Here is a 20,637-nt window from a genome sequence, read left to right as displayed (position 1 = left end):
TAAAACAACTAACTGGTGTGTGACAGTAAACTTTTATATATACGTTTTATTTGATTTGATTAATTCCTGTCTTACTTTGGGGTGATTTGTGTGTATCGTTTTGTACTGCAAGGTTTTACTGTATGGAAGGAACATGCACTGTTGGCGCTAGGAACATAAGCGCGATAACATCTGCAAAATACGTGTACGCGGTTCGCGACCAAAATGTTCTCGTCGGATTTGTTTGTCTCCAAATAGTTCTCTCTGCCACTTCTCGCGATGTTAGAGAGAGAACGTACTTCCGGGTGAGGCACACAGATCACCTCGTGGAACACATTCCGGTTGGACCTGCGACTAGCGAAGCCTTTCTAGGAGATACGTTTGATTCGGGCTTAAACTTGGTGAAAAAGCGTCAGAGATGCTTGTTTTATTTGAAACCGCTGCTGGTTATGCAATATTTAAAGTGAGTATTTAGCTGAAGTTATATTCTACATTCTAATAATGTTAGATGGGTGCATGACAATTTTCAATCATTGAACCGGGTTCGCGGTGTAGCTAGCTAAATACGTTGTTTTCCTGGAGTAGCTAGATATTGTATTAAAATACAAAGTATTTCAATGTCAAGACCTGTTTAACATTGTTTATAGTACACATGGCTTCTCTATTTAGGTCGTCGTGGTAGTTCTCGCATGCAAACCTTTACCGCAACGAGGCCTTCTCATTCAACACGCTGCAGTTAAGCAACCACGTATGTGGCAAGTTACCTAGATCTAACAAAAGCAAGTTACCTTGGACTTGGCTTTAGTTACCTAGATCTGCTGGATATACAGATACTCTGCTACCTTGGACTTGGCTTTAGTTACCTAGATCTGCTGGATATACAGATACTCTGCTACCTTGGACTTGGCTTTAGTTACCTAGATCTGCTGGATATACAGATACTCTGCTACCTTGGACTTGGACTTGGTTTTAGTTACCTAGATCTGCTGGATATACAGATACTCTGCTACCTTGGACTTGGCTTTAGTTACCTAGATCTGCTGGATATACAGATACTCTGCTACCTTGGACTTGGCTTTAGTTACCTAGATCTGCTGGATATACAGATACTCTGCTACCTTGGACTGGGCTTTAGTTACCTAGATCTGCTGGATATACAGATACTCTGCTACCTTGGACTTGGCTTTAGTTACCTAGATCTGCTGGATATACAGATACTCTGCTACCTTGGACTGGGCTTTAGTTACCTAGATCTGCTGGATATACAGATGCTCTGCTACCTTGGACTGGGCTTTAGTTACCTAGATCTGCTGGATATACAGATACTCTGCTACCTTGGACTTGGCTTTAGTTACCTAGATCTGCTGGATATACAGATACTCTGCTACCTTGGACTTGGCTTTAGTTACCTAGATCTGCTGGATATACAGATACTCTGCTACCTTGGACTTGGCTTTAGTTACCTAGATCTGCTGGATATACAGATACTCTGCTACCTTGGCTACTTGGCTTTAGTTACCTAGATCTGCTGGATATACAGATACTCTGCTACCTTGGACTTGGCTTTAGTTACCTAGATCTGCTGGATATACAGATACTCTGCTACCTTGGACTTGGCTTTAGTTACCTAGATCTGCTGGATATACAGATACTCTGCTACCTTGGACTTGGCTTTAGTTACCTAGATCTGCTGGATATACAGATACTCTGCTACCTTGGACTTGGCTTTAGTTACCTAGATCTGCTGGATATACAGATACTCTGCTACCTTGGACTTGGCTTTAGTTACCTAGATCTGCTGGATATACAGATACTCTGCTACCTTGGACTTGGCTTTAGTTACCTAGATCTGCTGGATATACAGATACTCTGCTACCTTGGACTTGGCTTTAGTTACCTAGATCTGCTGGATATACAGATACTCTGCTACCTTGGACTTGGCTTTAGTTACCTAGATCTGCTGGATATACAGATACTCTGCTACCTTGGACTTGGCTTTAGTTACCTAGATCTGCTGGATATACAGATACTCTGCTACCTTGGACTTGGCTTTAGTTACCTAGATCTGCTGGATATACAGATACTCTGCTACCTTGGACTTGGCTTTAGTTACCTAGATCTGCTGGATATACAGATACTCTGCTACCTTGGACTTGGCTTTAGTTACCTAGATCTGCTGGATATACAGATACTCTGCTACCTTGGACTTGGCTTTAGTTACCTAGATCTGCTGGATATACAGATACTCTGCTACCTTGGACTTGGCTTTAGTTACCTAGATCTGCTGGATATACAGATACTCTGCTACCTTGGACTTGGCTTTAGTTACCTAGATCTGCTGGATATACAGATACTCTGCTACCTTGGACTTGGCTTTAGTTACCTAGATCTGCTGGATATACAGATACTCTGCTACCTTGGACTTGGCTTTAGTTACCTAGATCTGCTGGATATACAGATACTCTGCTACCTTGGACTTGGCTTTAGTTACCTAGATCTGCTGGATATACAGATACTCTGCTACCTTGGACTTGGCTTTAGTTACCTAGATCTGCTGGATATACAGATACTCTGCTACCTTGGACTTGGCTTTAGTTACCTAGATCTGCTGGATATACAGATACTCTGCTACCTTGGACTTGGCTTTAGTTACCTAGATCTGCTGGATATACAGATACTCTGCTACCTTGGACTTGGCTTTAGTTACCTAGATCTGCTGGATATACAGATACTCTGCTACCTTGGACTTGGCTTTAGTTACCTAGATCTGCTGGATATACAGATACTCTGCTACCTTGGACTTGGCTTTAGTTACCTAGATCTGCTGGATATACAGATACTCTGCTACCTTGGACTTGGCTTTAGTTACCTAGATCTGCTGGATATACAGATACTCTGCTACCTTGGACTTGGCTTTAGTTACCTAGATCTGCTGGATATACAGATACTCTGCTACCTTGGACTTGGCTTTAGTTACCTAGATCTGCTGGATATACAGATACTCTGCTACCTTGGACTTGGCTTTAGTAATTATGCAACTATTTGAACCCGTTCTAGTTTCGAAGTTAAATCATTTATTTGTTGCCAATGTTTACCCAACATTTCAAATAGGCTTCTCTTCCATAACTGGTGCGTGGTACTTTGGAGGGACCCCGTGCTGGCTTTCTTGTCACACATTACTGACGGGTTTTAATGACAACACATGTAAACCGAGTTCAGTTCATGCAATTAATGTATGGTATGCCCGTGTACTTGATAGAACTTTAAACCTTTTTTTGTTTCAGGTCCTCGATGAGTCAAAGCTCCAAGAGGTGGACAGTTTATGGAAGGAGTTTGAAACTCCGGAGAAGGCCAACAAAGTGTGAGTTATGGCCCCATGTCTGGAGAGAGGAGTGTTTAGATTCGAGGGGAATACGTTGTCAATGAACAGTAGTATTACACATTATCAGCATAAGGAACATGTTTCTGGAGTTGACAAATAACATGTCGCCACCATTTCTCCTTCCAGAGTGAAGTTGAAGCACTTTGAGAAATTCCAGGACACAACAGAGGCCGTGGCAGGTAGACAGAATACTTTCAACTCTCCTGTTGTTGCTCACTATAGTTTACCAGTTAGTGGACAAGGGCTGTCAGTCAAGGCTTCTGCATGCTTCAGCTAGGTGAACCAACAGCGTGTTCGCATACTAAGTGGCAATAGTAGTGTTTGTCCAACTTGAGAAGCCATAGTCAGTATACACTTCCTCAAACTAGTCAGAAATAATTGAAGATGGCTCAAGAAATGGCATGTTTTTTTCCTTATTTTTATTTTTACAATTTTAAATCTACGTAAGCTGTTTGGTGCAGTATTTATGAAGTTTGAAAATGTGCATGGAAAACGAGTATCTTTTTAAGTTTTTTTTTTTTTTTTTTTAACCTTTATTTAACCAGGCAAGTCAGTTAAGAACATATTCTTATTTTCAATGACGGCCTGGGAACAGTGGGTTAACTGCCTGTTCAGGGACAGAATGACAGATTTGTACCTTGTCAGTTCGGGGGTTTGAACTTGCAACCTTCTGGTTACTGAGACCGCAGCTAACCTTAACCATCATAACAAACACTGACAGCAGCTGGTTGTTGAACTCACCCCCTAACAATGTTGAGTCTATGAATAAATACATATTACTAATGTCCCGTGTCTAAATGTTGGAACTATAACAGTCCTTTGTATATGTAGTGTATGTGGACACACTGTCAAATTAGTGGATTCGGCTATTTTAGCCACATCCGTTGCTGAAAGGTTTATAAAATCGAGCACACAACCATGCAATCTCCATAGACAAACATTGCCGTCAGAGCAGCTCACAGATCACTGCACCTGATCATAGCCCATCTGTAAACAGCTACCTACCTCATCCCCATACTGTATTTATTTATCATCTCTAATTGCACATTAATCTTCTGCACATCCACCATTCCAGTGTTTAATCGCTATATTGTAATTGCTTTGCCACCATGGCCCATTTATTGCCGTACCTCCCTTATCTTACCTCATTGCACTCACTGTATATATACTTTTTCTATTGACTGTTTTGTTTATTCCATGTGTAACTCTGTTGTGTCAAATTGCTATTCTTTATCTTGGCCAGGTCACAGTTGCAAATGAGAACTTGTTCTCAACTGGCCTACCTGGTTTAATAGAAGTGAAATATATTTATTTTTTATATTGGCAATAGAATGGCCTTACTGAAGAGCTCAGTCACTTCCAATGTGGCACTGTCATAGGATGCCACCATTCCAACAATTTCTGCCTTACTAGAGTTGCCCCTGTTATTGTGAAGTGGAAACGTCTAGGAGCAACAACGGCTCGGCTGCAACGTGGTAGACCATCAGGACACCGATGGAGTCCATGATCACTGGGCTGCCCCCTGGGAGATCAGCGCCATGTCTCTGGGACTGGCTCACAGGTAGTGTGGAACACAGACAACGCTTGGTGTTTTGGATTTATTAGGATCCCATTAAATGACGCCAACTAGTCTTATAACAAAAGACATTACAAACACTTTATAATTTACTCACATCAATATGTAGTGTGTGTTGCCGATGATTATATCATGCTGTCTGAAACCTGGTGTGGATTTCCTCAGCATTCGTCACTACCCCTGAGGCAGCACCTCCCTCTGTCGTATTCATAGAAGACCTGAAAGGCTGCTATGGCAGATCCTGACCTGTTTCTGTTTCCTCAGTTTGTCCCGCTACAAGCTGAAGTTCAGCCCTGACAAAGTGGATACCATGATCATTCAAGCTATCTGTAAGTACCTCCTCTTAGACCAGGGATGGTCATCTTTGATGGGGGTGGGGGCCACAAAAACCTCATGAGGGGCCGCAACACATCTCACATCATTACCCCCCCACCTTGCAAGCAAAACATTTTAGCGGCCCCCTCACGTGACAGTGAAGAGAATTGAACTTTTAGCGTTCATTTCCTACAATTCTGCTATAGACTAGGCACATTAGTGCAGTTTTTAAGATGACTGATCAATGGGCCTTGGTCGGTAATTCGACTACTGTGATTGGTAAATTAGTCGATCGGTTAACTTATCAATAACACAACAAAATGCTGACAGGCCAATGAGGTGAGTTCTCTCCCCAGTACAGGGATGTGGGTCCGCGGGCCTACAGGAGGTGGGCCAGTGGAAGCCTGTTGCTCATCCCTGTCTTACTCTGTCCATGTAAAGGGACAACATAAAACAAGGATACTGTTATACAGACAAAGGAAACGCATAAAACACTTGATTATCTGTAGACAGGTGTGACTAGTATTATGGTCTGTAGACAGGTGTGACTGGTATTATGGTCTGTAGACAGGTGACTAGTATTATGGTCTGTAGACAGGTGTGACTAGTATTATGGTCTGTAGACAGGTGTGACTAGTATTATGGTCTGTAGACAGGTGTGACTAGTATTATGGTCTGTAGACAGGTGTGACTAGTATTATGGTCTGTAGACAGGTGTGACTAGTATTATGGGCTGTAGACAGGTGTGACTAGTATTATGGGCTGTAGACAGGTGTGACTAGTATTATGGGCTGTAGACAGGTGTGACTAGTATTATGGGCTGTAGACAGGTGTGACTAGTATTATGGGCTGTAGACAGGTGTGACTAGTATTATGGGCTGTAGACTGGTGTGACTAGTATTATGGGCTGTAGACAGGTGTGACTAGTATTATGAGCTGTAGACAGGTGTGACTAGTATTATGGGCTGTAGGTCAGTAACAGGTGTAACTAGTGTTTTGGTCTGTGCAGCTCTGCTGGATGACCTGGACAAGGAGCTCAACAACTACATCATGCGCTGTAGGGAGTGGTACGGCTGGCACTTCCCTGAGGTGGGGAAGATCATCACTGACAACCTGGCCTACTGCAAGAGTGTCCGGAAGATAGGCGCTTGTACCAACGTGGCAACTACCGACCTGTCTGAGCATCTCCCCGAGGAGGTGGAGGCAGAGGTCAAACTGGCTGCAGAGATCTCCATGGGAACGGAGGTGTCCGAGGAGGACATCGGCAACATCATGCACCTGTGTGACCAGGTGATAGAGATTACAGAGTACCGCACCCAACTGTACGACTATCTGAAGAACAGGATGATGGCTATCGCTCCCAACCTGACTGTCATGGTGGGGGAACTGGTAGGGGCACGGCTCATCTCACACGCTGGTGAGTCATGATCTAACGGCCAATCACACAGCAGGAATCATTCACAACACAAAACAAGCGGTGATTAATATGACTATATGTCACAATCCTGATACCTGATGCTTTTCAGTCACTACCTCATCTGAGCTTGAATTAAAACCTTTTACCTAGACACCTGTAATAGGCAGCTGGAAACGCCCAAACTGCTCCTAAATTCTCTGGTTCTCTCTGACAGGGTCCCTGTTGAACCTGGCCAAGCACCCGGCCTCCACAGTCCAGATCCTGGGAGCAGAGAAGGCCCTGTTCAGAGCCCTGAAGACGCGCAGAGACACGCCCAAATATGGTCTCATCTACCACGCCTCTCTGGTGGGACAGACCTCGGCCAAGAACAAGGGCAAGGTGAGGCTTTTGTTCCAGCCATCACTAGAAGTAGAATGTCTCTCCACTCTACAGTACTGCTGTCATGTTCCAGGTGTGATCTAGTTCTAATCAGAATGTCTCTTCACACTACAGTACTGCTGTCATGTTCCAGGTGTGATCTAGTTCTAATCAGAATGTCTCTTCACACTACAGTACTGCTGTCATGTTCCAAGTGTGATCTAGTTCTAATCAGAATGTCTCTCCACTCTACAGTACTGCTGTCGTGTTCCAGGTGTGATCTAGTTCTAATCTGAATGTCTCTCCACAGTACTGCTGTCATGTTCCAGGTGTGATCTAGTTCTAATCTGAATGTCTCTCCACAGTACTGCTGTCATGTTCCAGGTGTGATCTAGTTCTAATCTGAATGTCTCTCCACTCTACAGTACTGCTGTCGTGTTCCAGGTGTGATCTAGTTCTAATCTGAATGTCTCTCCACTCTACAGTACTGCTGTCGTGTTCCAGGTGTGATCTAGTTCTAATCTGAATGTCTCTCCACTCTACAGTACTGCTGTCGTGTTCCAGGTGTGATCTAGTTCTAATCTGAATGTCTCTCCACTCTACAGTACTGCTGTCGTGTTCCAGGTGTGATCTAGTTCTAATCTGAATGTCTCTCCACAGTACTACTGTCATGTTCCAGGTGTGATCTAGTTCTAATCTGAATGTCTCTCCACTCTACAGTACTGCTGTCATGTTCCAGGTGTGATCTAGTTCTAATCTGAATGTCTCTCCACTCTACAGTACTGCTGTCGTGTTCCAGGTGTGATCTAGTTCTAATCTGAATGTCTCTCCACTCTACAGTACTGCTGTCGTGTTCCAGGTGTGATCTAGTTCTAATCTGAATGTCTCTCCACAGTACTACTGTCATGTTCCAGGTGTGATCTAGTTCTAATCTGAATGTCTCTCCACACTACAGTACTGCTGTCATGTTCCAGGTGTGATCTAGTTCTAATCTGAATGTCTCTCCACTCTACAGTACTGCTGTCGTGTTCCAGGTGTGATCTAGTTCTAATCTGAATGTCTCTCCACTCTACAGTACTGCTGTCGTGTTCCAGGTGTGATCTAGTTCTAATCTGAATGTCTCTCCACAGTACTGCTGTCATGTTCCAGGTGTGATCTAGTTCTAATCTGAATGTCTCTCCACTCTACAGTACTGCTGTCGTGTTCCAGGTGTGATCTAGTTCTAATCTGAATGTCTCTCCACTCTACAGTACTGCTGTCGTGTTCCAGGTGTGATCTAGTTCTAATCTGAATGTCTCTCCACTCTACAGTACTGCTGTCGTGTTCCAGGTGTGATCTAGTTCTAATCTGAATGTCTCTCCACTCTACAGTACTGCTGTCGTGTTCCAGGTGTGATCTACTTCTAATCTGAATGTCTCTCCACAGTACTACTGTCATGTTCCAGGTGTGATCTAGTTCTAATCTGAATGTCTCTCCACTCTACAGTACTGCTGTCATGTTCCAGGTGTGATCTAGTTCTAATCTGAATGTCTCTCCACAGTACTGCTGTCATGTTCCAGGTGTGATCTAGTTCTAATCTGAATGTCTCTCCACTCTACAGTACTGCTGTCGTGTTCCAGGTGTGATCTAGTTCTAATCTGAATGTCTCTCCACAGTACTGCTGTCATGTTCCAGGTGTGATCTAGTTCTAATCTGAATGTCTCTCCACTCTACAGTACTGCTGTCATGTTCCAGGTGTGATCTAGTTCTAATCTGAATGTCTCTCCACTCTACAGTACTGCTGTCATGTTCCAGGTGTGATCTAGTTCTAATCTGAATGTCTCTCCACTCTACAGTACTGCTGTCATGTTCCAGGTGTGATCTAGTTCTAATCTGAATGTCTCTCCACTCTACAGTACTGCTGTCATGTTCCAGTGTGATCTAGTTCTAATCTGAATGTCTCTCCACTCTACAGTACTGCTGTCATGTTCCAGGTGTGATCTAGTTCTAATCTGAATGTCTCTCCACTCTACAGTACTGCTGTCTGAATGTGTACTGCTGTCATGTTCCAGGTGTGATCTAGTTCTAATCTGAATGTCTCTCCACTCTACAGTACTGCTGTCGTGTTCCAGGTGTGATCTAGTTCTAATCAGAATGTCTCTCCACTCTACAGTACTGCTGTCATGTTCCAGGTGTGATCTAGTTCTAATCTGAATGTCTCTCCACTCTACAGTACTGCTGTCATGTTCCAGGTGTGATCTAGTTCTAATCTGAATGTCTCTCCACTCTACAGTACTGCTGTCATGTTCCAGGTGTGATCTAGTTCTAATCTGAATGTCTCTCCACTCTACAGTACTGCTGTCATGTTCCAGGTGTGATCTAGTTCTAATCAGAATGTCTCTCCACTCTACAGTACTGCTGTCATGTTCCAGGTGTGATCTAGTTCTAATCTGAATGTCTCTCCACTCTACAGTACTGCTGTCGTGTTCCAGGTGTGATCTAGTTCTAATCTGAATGAATGTCTCTCCACTCTACAGTACTGCTGTCGTGTTCCAGGTGTGATCAGTACTGCTGTCATGTTCCAGGTGTGATCTAGTTCTAATCTGAATGTCTCTCAGGTGTGATCACTCTACAGTACTGCTGTCAGGTGTTCCAGGTGTGATCTAGTTCTAATCAGAATGTCTCTCCACTCTACAGTACTGCTGTCATGTTCCAGGTGTGATCTAGTTCTAATCAGAATGTCTCTCCACTCTACAGTACTGCTGTCATGTTCCAGGTGTGATCTAGTTCTAATCAGAATGTCTCTCCACTCTACAGTACTGCTGTCATGTTCCAGGTGTGATCTAGTTCTAATCAGAATGTCTCTCCACTCTACAGTACTGCTGTCATGTTCCAGGTGTGATCTAGTTCTAATCAGAATGTCTCTCCACTCTACAGTACTGCTGTCATGTTCCAGGTGTGATCTAGTTCTAATCAGAATGTCTCTCCACTCTACAGTACTGCTGTCATGTTCCAGGTGTGATCTAGTTCTAATCAGAATGTCTCTCCACTCTACAGTACTGCTGTCATGTTCCAGTACTGCTGTCATGTTCCAGGTGTGATCTAGTTCTAATCAGAATGTCTCTCCACTCTACAGTACTGCTGTCGTGTTCCAGGTGTGATCTAGTTCTAATCAGAATGTCTCTCCACTCTACAGTACTGCTGTCATGTTCCAGGTGTGATCTAGTTCTAATCAGAATGTCTCTCCACTCTACAGTACTGCTGTCATGTTCCAGGTGTGATCTAGTTCTAATCAGAATGTCTCTCCACTCTACAGTACTGCTGTCGTGTTCCAGGTGTGATCTAGTTCTAATCAGAATGTCTCTCCACAGTACTGCTGTCGTGTTCTAGTCAAGCTTCTTTCTCTCCTCTCAGATCTCCAGGATGCTGGCAGCCAAAGCATCTCTGGCGATCCGCTACGATGCCCTGGGAGAGGACACAAACGCTGAGATGGGAGTTGAGAACCGTGCCAAGCTGGAGGCCAGACTACGCCACCTAGAGGAGAAGGGAGTAAGTAGCTCTCCCTCTGCCCCTTACTGCTAGAGGCCCAAAACAACCAGCCCACATGAGATGCCAATCAGTGATGATGATGACTAATGTCAACAGTCCTGAAACTACCTGATGCTTTTCAGTCACTACCTCATCTGAGCTTGCATTAATAACCTCACTGGTGTACGTTGGATGCTAGCGTCCCACCTGGCCAACATCCAGGGAAATTGCAGAGCGCCAAATTCAAAAACAGAAATACTCATTATTTTAAAAATCTGAAAACATACAAGTGTTATACTTAGTTTTAAATATGAACTTCTTGTGAATCCAACCACTGTCAGATTTCAAAAAGTCTTTACGGCGAAAGCATACCAATGTGATTAGTTGAGAACATCGCCCAGCAGACAAATCATTACAAAACAGTAACCAGCTAAGCAGAGTTACACAAGTCAGAAATAGAGAGAAAATGAATCCCTTACCTTAGTGAAACCATGTGAAGATAATCAAAGACTTTCATTTATTCAATAAATCTTCCTTTTGTTCGATAGTCTCTATATCCAAAAACCTCCGTTTTTGTTTTCTTCAGTAATCCACGGCTCAGTTACAACAGGCAGACAAAATATCCAATTGTATCCGTCAAGTTCATAGAAACATGTCAAACAATGTTTTATATTCAATCCTCAGTTTGTTTTTAGCCTAAATAATCGATAATATTTAAACTGGACAATGACGTTGTCAATATAAAAGGTAAAGCAGAAAGGCTCTCGGGATTGAGCATTAAAAATCTCTGACACTGTAGGGTCCAGTCATTCAGACTGCTCTTACTCCTGCTCTCGGGATTGAGCATGAAAAATCTCTGACACTGTAGGGTCCAGTCATTCAGGCTGCTCTTACTCCTGCATTTTTCAGAATAACAAACCTGAAACCATTTCTAAATACTGCTGACATCTCGTGGAAGGCATAGGAACTGCATAGCAACAGTCATAAGTCAACGGATACTGTAATGGCATTGTATAGACAACTATACAACCAAAAATCTACTTCCAGGATGGATTTTTCTCAGGTTTTCGCCTGCCATACATTTACATTTAAGTCATTTAGCAGACGCTCTTATCCAGAGCGACTTACAAATTGGTGCATTCACCTTATGGCATCCAGTGGAACAGTCACTTTACAATAGTGCATCTAAATCTTAAAGGGGGGGGGGTGAGAAGGATTACTTATCCTATCCTAGGTATTCCTTAAAGAGGTGGGGTTTCAGGTGTCTCCGGAAGGCGGTGATTGACTCCGCTGTCCTGGCGTCGTGAGGGAGTTTGTTCCACCATTGGGGGGCCAGAGCAGCGAACAGTTTTGACTGGGCTGAGCGGGAACTGTACTTCCTCAGTCAAATCAGTTCTGCTATACTCAGACATTATTTGAACCACTTTGGAAACTTTTGAGGGTTTTCTATCCGAATCTATGCATATCCTAACTTCTGGGACTGAGTAGCAGGCAGTTTAGTTTGGGCACGCCTTTCATCCAAAATTCCCGAATGTTGCCCCCTACCCTAGTGAAGTTAAACAGTGCTATCCTGCTAGTCCCCTACTCTGCTAGTCCCCTACTCTGCTAGTCCCCTACTTATCTCCTACTCTACCGGTCCCCTAATATTGTGCTGACCCTGGTTTATCCCTTCAAATCAGAAGAATCAGTGGAACAGGCAACGCCATGGCGAAGTCTGACAAATACCAACACAAGAGCTGAGTTACACCTGGAAACTATTGTATTGGGTTTCCAATACCTTCTGTCTCATCTCTCTGGTAACTGACCGACTGTCGCGTCTCTCTGGTAACTGACCGACTGTCGCGTCTCTCTGGTAACTGACCGACTGTCGCGTCTCTCTGGTAACGTCGCCGTCTGTCGCGTCTCTCTGGTAACTAACCATCTGTCGCGTCTCTCTGGTAACTAACCTTCTGTCGCGTCTCTCTGGTAACTAACCATCTGTCGCGTCTCTCTGGTAACGTCGCCGTCTGTCGCGTCTCTCTGGTAACTAACCATCTGTCGCGTCTCTCTGGTAACTAACCTTCTGTCGCGTCTCTCTGGTAACGTCGCCGTCTGTCGCGTCTCTCTGGTAACGTCGCCGTCTGTCGCGTCTCTCTGGTAACTAACCGTCTGTCGCGTCTCTCTGGTAACTAACCATCTGTCGCGTCTCTCTGGTAACTAACCGTCTGTCGCGTCTCTCTGGTAACTAACCGTCTGTCGCGTCTCTCTGGTAACGTCGCCGTCTGTCGCGTCTCTCTGGTAACTAACCATCTGTCGCGTCTCTCTGGTAACTAACCTTCTGTCGCGTCTCTCTGGTAACTAACCATCTGTCGCGTCTCTCTGGTAACGTCGCCGTCTGTCGCGTCTCTCTGGTAACTAACCATCTGTCGCGTCTCTCTGGTAACTAACCTTCTGTCGCGTCTCTCTGGTAACGTCGCCGTCTGTCGCGTCTCTCTGGTAACGTCGCCGTCTGTCGCGTCTCTCTGGTAACGTCGCCGTCTGTCGCGTCTCTCTGGTAACTAACCGTCTGTCGCGTCTCTCTGGTAACTAACCATCTGTCGCGTCTCTCTGGTAACGTCGCCGTCTGTCGCGTCTCTCTGGTAACTAACCGTCTGTCGCGTCTCTCTGGTAACTAACCGTCTGTCGCGTCTCTCTGGTAACGTCGCCGTCTGTCGCGTCTCTCTGGTAACTAACCGTCTGTCGCGTCTCTCTGGTAACGTCGCCGTCTGTCGCGTCTCTCTGGTAACTAACCGTCTGTCGCGTCTCTCTGGTAACTAACCGTCTGTCGCGTCTCTCTGGTAGCGTCGCAGTCTGTCGTCTCTCTGGTAACTAACCATCTGTCGCGTCTCTCTGGTAACGTCGCCGACTGTCGCGTCTCTCTGGTAAATAACCTTCTGTCGCGTCTCTCTGGTAACTAACCTTCTGTCGTGTCTCTCTGGTAACTAACCTTCTGTCGCGTCTCTCTGGTAACTAACCTTCTGTCGCGTCTCTCTGGTAACGTCGCCGTCTGTCGCGTCTCTCTGGTAACGTCGCCGTCTGTCGCGTCTCTCTGGTAACTAACCATCTGTCGCGTCTCTCTGGTAACGTCGCCGTCTGTCGCGTCTCTCTGGTAACTAACCGTCTGTCGCGTCTCTCTGGTAACTAACCATCTGTCGCGTCTCTCTGGTAACTAACCATCTGTCGCGTCTCTCTGGTAACTAACCATCTGTCGCGTCTCTCTGGTAACTAACCATCTGTCGCATCTCTCTGGTAACTAACCTTCTGTCGCGTCTCTCTGGTAACTAACCTTCTGTCGCGTCTCTCTGGTAACTAACCTTCTGTCGCGTCTCTCTGGTAACTAACCAACGTCTCTCTGGTAACTAACCTTCTGTCGCGTCTTCTGTAACTAACCTTCTGTCGCATCTCTCTGGTCGCCGTCTGTCGCGTCTCTCTGGTAACTAACCTTCTGTCGCGTCTCTCTGGTAACTAACCTTCTGTCGCGTCTCTCTGGTAACGTCGCCGTCTGTCGCGTCTCTCTGGTAACGTCGCCGTCTGTCGCGTCTCTCTGGTAACTAACCATCTGTCGCGTCTCTCTGGTAACGTCGCCGTCTGTCGCGTCTCTCTGGTAACTAACCTTCTGTCGCGTCTCTCTGGTAACTAACCATCTGTCGCGTCTCTCTGGTAACTAACCTTCTGTCGCGTCTCTCTGGTAACGTCGCCGTCTGTCGCGTCTCTCTGGTAACTAACCTTCTGTCGCGTCTCTCTGGTAACTAACCTTCTGTCGCGTCTCTCTGGTAACGTCGCCGTCTGTCGCGTCTCTCTGGTAACGTCGCCGTCTGTCGCGTCTCTCTGGTAACTAACCTTCTGTCGCGTCTCTCTGGTAACTAACCATCTGTCGCGTCTCTCTGGTAACTAACCTTCTGTCGCGTCTCTCTGGTAACGTCGCCGTCTGTCGCGTCTCTCTGGTAACTAACCTTCTGTCGCGTCTCTCTGGTAACTAACCTTCTGTCGCGTCTCTCTGGTAACTAACCTTCTGTCGCCTCTCTGGTCTGTCGCGTCTCTCTGGTAACGTCGCCGTCTGTCGCGTCTCTCTGGTAACTAACCATCTGTCGCGTTTCTCTGGTAACGTCGCCGTCTGTCGCGTTTCTCTGGTAACGTCGCCGTCTGTCGCGTCTCTCTGGTAACGTCGCCGTCTGTCGCGTCTCTCTGGTAACTAACCGTCTGTCGCGTCTCTCTGGTAACGTCGCCGTCTAACCTTCTAACGTCGCCGTCGCGTCTCTCTGGTAACTAACCGTCTGCGCGTCTCTCTGGTCGACGTCGCGTCTCTCTGGTAAATAACCTTCTGTCGCGTCTCTCTGGCAACTAACCTTCTGTCGCGTCTCTCTGGTAACTAACCTTCTGTCGCGTCTCTCTGGTAACTAACCTTCTGTCGCGTCTCTCTGGTAACTAACCTTCTGTCGCGTCTCTCTGGTAACTAACCATCTGTCGCGTCTCTCTGGTAACGTCGCCGTCTGTCGCGTCTCTCTGGTAACTAACCTTCTGTCGCGTCTCTCTGGTAACTAACCATCTGTCGCGTCTCTCTGGTAACTAACCTTCTGTCGCGTCTCTCTGGTAACGTCGACGTCTGTTATATAATACACCATCCATCCTGTTATATAATACACCATCCATCCTGTTATATAATACACCATCCATCCTGTTATATAACACAACCCATAATACACCATCCATCCTGTTATATAACACAACCCATAATACACCATCCATCCTGCTATATAATACACCATCCATCCTGTTATATAATATACCATCCATCCTGTTCTATAACACAACCCATAATACACCATCCATCCTGTTATATAATACACCATCCATCCTGTTATATAATATACCATCCATCCTGTTCTATAACACAACCCATAATACACCATCCATCCTGTTATATAACACAACCATAATACACCATCCATCCTATTATATAATATACCATCCATCCTGTTATATAACACAACCATAATACACCATCCATCCTGTTCTATAACACAACCCATAATACACCATCCATCCTGTTATATAACACAACCATAATACACCATCCATCCTGTTCTATAACACAACCCATAATACACCATCCATCCTGTTATATAACACAACCCATAATACACCATCCATCCTGTTATATAACACAACCCATAATACACCATCCATCCTGTTATATAACACAACCCATAATACACCATCCATCCTGTTCTATAACACAACCCATAATACACCATCCATCCTGTTATATAACACAACCCATAATACACCATCCATCCTGTTCTATAACACAACCCATAATACACCATCCATCCTGTTCTATAACACAACCCATAATACACCATCCATCCTGTTATATAACACACCCCATAATACACCATCCATCCTGTTATATAACACAACCCATAATACACCATCCATCCTGTTATATAATACACCATCCATCCTGCTATATAATACACCATCCATCCTGTTATATAATATACCATCCATCCTGTTCTATAACACAACCCATAATACACCATCCATCCTGTTATATAATACACCATCCATCCTGTTATATAACACACCCCATAATACACCATCCATCCTGTTATATAACACAACCCATAATACACCATCCATCCTGTTATATAACACAACCCATAATACACCATCCATCCTGTTATATAACACAACCCATAATACACCATCCATCCTGTTCTATAACAAAACCCATAATACACCATCCATCCTGTTATATAACACAACCCATAATACACCATCCATCCTGTTATATAATATACCATCCATCCTGTTATATAACACAACCCATAATACACCATCCATCCTGTTATATAACACACCATCCATCCTGTTATATAATATACCATCCATCCTGTTCTATAACACAACCCATAATACACCATCCATCCTGTTATATAACACAACCCATAATACACCATCCATCCTGTTATATAATATACCATCCATCCTGTTATATAACACAACCCATAATACACCATCCATCCTGTTATATAACACACCATCCATCCTGTTATATAATATACCATCCATCCTGTTCTATAACACAACCCATAATACACCATCCATCCTGTTATATAATACACCATCCATCCTGTTATATAACACAACCCATAATACACCATCCATCCTGTTATATAACACAACCCATAATACACCATCCATCCTGTTATATAACACAACCCATAATACACCATCCATCCTGTTATATAACACAACCCATAATACACCATCCATCCTGTTATATAACACAACCCATAATACACCATCCATCCTGTTATATAACACAACCCATAATACACCATCCATCCTGTTATATAACACAATCCATATCATGAGACCGGTTCTCAGCCGTCTTAAGTGCTATTGTCTCACGGTGGTTTCTGTTTTCATTCAGAACCAGAGGCTTCAACGGCATCAGAAGAAACTCCCAAGAAGAAGAAAAAGAAGTCTAAGAAAGCCAAGGAGGAGGCGGTGGACGTAGAGGAAGAGGAGGCGACCGTCTCTCCCACAGAGGAAGTACGTAGCTGATGGGGACATGCCTCCAGAATATATATATTCCTTCTCATCTAAGCCGTTCTGCCTGAACGAACATACTAATTTGTTATTTCTTGTGATTTACAGTCAAAGAAGAAGAAAAAGGTCAAGGAGGAAAAGGGAGATGAATCTGGTTGGGGAGAAACTGGATTATATTAGAACTTTTAGTTGTCGTTGTATCTACCAGGGCCAGACTGACTCGTGTATCTGACCGTTTAAAGACTAGAGAACTGGAGACGGAGGTTGTTTCAGAATGACCAGCAGCTGATCTGTTATGAGACTTGATGATGGTGTATAAATCCTCCTGTGGATTTGAGTTTAAGATGAACCTTTAGTTTACTGTAACCTCTTATTATTACTAATCAACTAAAGACCCAATAGACTGTCTACAATATCAATGTCCATGTTAAAACACTTCTTCCCTCCACTGGTTTAACGATGTGCCTTTTTTAAAAGATGGGTTTTTCTGCTGTGATTAAATCCATTTTCTCAGTCAGCGGTATTTCCTTTCATTCCAGCTATGGTGAATTCAGACCCCTTGACTTTGTCCACCTTTTGTTACGTTACAGCCTTATTCTAACATGATTCAATAGTTTTTTCCCATCAATTTACACACGATACCCCCCAATGACAAAGCTAAACAAGTTTAGAAATGTGTGTACATTTATTCAAAATACAAAACTAACATATCGCATTTAGTCACTTCACCCCTTCCTACATGTGCAAATTACCGCAACTAACCAGTACCCCCTGTATATAGACTCCACACTGACTCGGTACCGGTACCCCCTGTATATAGACTCCACACTGACTCGGTACCGGTACCCCCTGTATATAGACTCCACACTGACTCGGTACCGGTACCCCCTGTATATAGACTCCACACTGACTCGGTACCGGTACCCCCTGTATATAGACTCCACACTGACTCGGTACCGGTACCCCCTGTATATAGACTCCACTGACTCGGTACCGGTACCCCCTGTATATAGACTCCACACTGACTCGGTACCCCCTGTATATAGACTCCACACTGACTCGGTACCCCCTGTATATAGACTCCACACTGACTCGGTACCGGTACCCCCTGTATATAGACTCCACACTGACTTGGTACCGGTACCCCCTGTATATAGACTCCACACTGACTCGGTACCGGTACCCCCTGTATATAGACTCCACACTGACTCGGTACCGGTACCCCCTGTATATAGACTCCACACTGACTCGGTACCTGTACCCCCTGTATATAGACTCCACACTGACTCGGTACCGGTACCCCCTGTATATAGACTCCACACTGACTCGGTACCCCCTGTATATAGACTCCACACTGACTCGTTAGTGTTACATTTTATACTTCAGTTTATTTGGTAAATATTTTATTACTGTCATTGAACTGCACTGTTGGTTAAGGGCTTGTCAGTCAGCATTTCACAGTAAGGTCTACACTGTTGGTTAAGGGCTTGTCAGTCAGCATTTCACAGTAAGGTCTACACTGTTGGTTAAGGGCTTGTCAGTCAGCATTTCACAGGTCTACACTGTTGGTTAAGGGCTTGTCAGTCAGCATTTCACAGTAAGGTCTACACTGTTGGTTAAAGGGCTTGTCAGTCAGCATTTCACAGTAAGGTCTACACTTGTATTTGGTGCATGTGACAAAGTTTGATATAGGTATTCAGACCCTCTACTCAGTACTTTGTTGAAGCACCTTTGGCAGCGATTACAGCCTTGAGTCTTCTTGGGTATGATGCTACAAGCTTGGCTCACCTGTATTTGGGTAGTTTCTGGGTATAGCTTCAAGGCCTCTCCATCCTCCTGCTGGTTCCAGCTCTGTCACAATGCAGTTGGACAGTGAAGATGAAAAGGATTTCCTTGCCAATCTATGATTCATCATATGTACAGTACGTACGCAAGGAGTGGACTTTCTGGAAGTGGTGGAGAGACACAGCTGATGGTGGCAGTATGAGCGAGAACAGTGGCAATATCTGGAGGAAACCATGGAGCAGCTAGCCTGCCAAGCAGCACAACAACCTGGAGAGAGATGCCTAGCACACACATTATTTGAGTTAAGCTGCTTGTTCAATAAGATAGCATATATACCTTGTTATTAGCTTGTATCTATAATTGTTGATCAGTTAGGTAGCATGTTTACTACCAATGCACTGCTTAAAACTATAATTGTTCAGAATGTGTTGGTTTACTAGTTAAGAAAATAAATCAAATCAAATTGTTCAATAATGTGTAAATGTATAATAAACACAATCCCAAAACCTAGAAAAAGGAACATAGACAACCCACCCAACTCACGCCCTGACCATACTAAAACAAAGACATAACAAATGATCTCAGGTCAGAAGGTGACACATGCAGGACAAGCGAACGGGGGAGCACTTTGATGTCTTGTTCGCAAAAGCAGCTGCTATGGCAACAAAGTTGGACCAACAACCTTTTCAGATGCCTCACATCCGCAAACTTTCAAAGCGTTACACTGGTCAGGCTGCAGCCCAGTGAATACTCAGCCCACATCCATCCTGATGCCCAGTCTTTATACAGAGCCCAGTTCTACAACACCTTGGACACAGTGAATACTCAGCCCACAACCATCCTGATGCCCAGTCTTTGTACAGAGCGCAGTTCTACAACACCTTGGACACAGTGAATACTCAGCCCATATCCATCCAGAATTGAATTCAAGACTTCTGCAGGTGCAGCTGGCCATGTTTGGGACTAATTATACATATCAAACGAGCTCAGATGTTGATGGCATTATTGGGGAAATGGTGCCAGAGGTGAAAGGTCTCTTCAGTCAGGTGGAAGCTTTAGTAAGGCGTCTGCTGGTCGTCCCTGCCTCCTCTGTCGAGGCTGAGAGGAGTTTTAGTGCCCCGGGGAGGCTTAAGACATGGCTTAGATCATCCATGAGTCAAACAAGGCTGAATAATGTGGCCATGTGGTACGTGCACTAGCAGAAACTGGACAGACTGGACCTGGACAGGTTTAATGGAAGCCTTCACTTAGATCCAGTGGTGAACCGTGACTATAGGACCTCGGCTTTCAGAGGGACCAAAAATCTTCCAATACGTTGTGTCAAACTATAAAATCATAAAAATAACAGAAAACATAGCATCACTTTAATGCGCTCGACATTATATAGTCTGTAGTCGGGCCGTTCTAGTGAAGGAGGAGCTTTTTGATGACATTGTGAACAATGACATTCACTCCAGTCGGCCCCATGAACTATTTCATTAACAAAATTAAATTAACAAACCAGCTATTACTTCCCATTGCAAAAATATATCACCGATTAGTGTGGTGAACGTCATAGATTATAGTTTCAACACAACAATGTTTCATTGTCATGTGAGGTCCTGGTGGACCTAATGGATAACAGTACAATAATTTGTGCTTCGGCTCATTAAATGTGGTTAATGTAGGGCTCATTAAATGTGGTTAATGTAGGGCTCATTAAATGTGGTTAATGTAGGGCTCATTAAATGTGGTTAATGTAGG

General features: G+C 44.4%; 1 non-coding gene and 1 pseudogene across 1 annotated transcript; both read left to right on the top strand.

Annotated features, from left to right (window-relative positions):
- The first annotated feature begins 294 nt into the window (after positions 1 to 294).
- On the top strand, positions 295 to 17,124 carry LOC123995376 (annotated as a pseudogene).
- LOC124015824 lies at positions 6,722 to 6,801 on the top strand. Its single transcript, XR_006835220.1, has one exon. It is a non-coding gene; the product is annotated as a small nucleolar RNA SNORD11B (small nucleolar RNA).
- Positions 17,125 to 20,637: the final 3,513 nt, after the last annotated feature.

This window comes from Oncorhynchus gorbuscha, linkage group LG02, assembly GCF_021184085.1.
Source record: "Oncorhynchus gorbuscha isolate QuinsamMale2020 ecotype Even-year linkage group LG02, OgorEven_v1.0, whole genome shotgun sequence".
NCBI lineage: Eukaryota > Metazoa > Chordata > Actinopteri > Salmoniformes > Salmonidae > Oncorhynchus > Oncorhynchus gorbuscha.
Note: the sequence above shows the minus strand (reverse complement) of the source record. Positions and strands in the feature narration are given on the sequence as shown.